We start from the raw sequence: 1,143 nt of genomic DNA, 5'->3' as shown, positions 1-1,143 counted from the left end.
CCGCCCCTGCGCTCGGGAGATGTGCGGGGGCTCCGCGGGCAGCGGGCGCCGGCCACGAGGGTTCACTCCCGGCTATAGGTTCAGCCCTGCTGAGCAGCAGGCAGGCGCTTCGTGGGCTGGATGCAGATAACCCGGGAAAAGAGCCCCCAAATAATCTTCGCTTCGGCGGCAGAGAAAATGATATTTTTTTTCTCACTCTCCCTGCAAGCCCTTTTAATTTTCTCACGCTTTTCGTCCCGCTACTCAGCAAGCAAAAATAAACCCAAGCAAATTCAGCAAACTAGTCTCCGCAGAATTTGGTAAAATAGGGAAAAGATTGACAGAGGTCTGCTCGGAGGTGTCCGGCTTGGGAAACACGGGGCGAATCCGACGCCTTTTTCGTCCCAGCCGAAGATTAATTCAACCTCGAGGATATTTTCTTAGGACCTTTGCTAAGCCCGGCCCCCCCGCCTGCTTAGTACATCTTTCCTGTAGCTATTTTGTCTGAGAATAGTGTTTATCATTTAAAAAAAAAAATGCAGAAAGCATTTACAGTGTGATCTCCTGTTTTGGAGCTTACAACAGGTGTCAGAGCTCTTTTCAGGGGGAGTTATATAGATGTCTCTATATACGTACAATTAAACAAAATGACCACTTTGTCTATTTTAAATCGTATGTGTGCGAAAGAAATGACGGAGAAATGTTGAAGTTTTAAACACCTTCCGTGCTTACACAGTTTAGACTCAGTCAGAATATAGTATATGACCTTATCGTGTTTCAATCTCTCTTTTCTTGTCGCTTTTAGTGAGAGGCTGCAGTGGGAATTATCGCTGTCCGTCTTTAATAGGCTCTACTCTTTTAATCTTAGGTTAGTGTATGTCTTCTTAGGGCTGGACCGGTCAAAAATACCTTTGTTTTCAAAAATAAGAAAGTCGCGCGAGTAATGGCATTGCAAATGACGCAATAAATGTAACAGTATTGACATCTGTTACGACGATCGGCCATCAGAAATAAAACCTGTGACTAAGCGCATGCTTGATGTGATTTACCTCTAGAAAATGAGTTACGGTTAGTTTATGTGCCTCCTCGCCTCTGAATACCCAGCGTGATTTTCCCTTCCCTCAGCCAAAGGGCGGGGGGGGGGGGAGGGGGGGTGTTGGTGTG

Source organism: Pygoscelis adeliae, unplaced genomic scaffold (assembly GCF_000699105.1).
Source record: "Pygoscelis adeliae isolate BGI_AS28 unplaced genomic scaffold, ASM69910v1 Scaffold167, whole genome shotgun sequence".
Lineage (NCBI taxonomy): Eukaryota > Metazoa > Chordata > Aves > Sphenisciformes > Spheniscidae > Pygoscelis > Pygoscelis adeliae.
The sequence above is the reverse complement of the archived record's forward strand: the minus strand, read 5'-3'. Positions refer to the sequence as shown.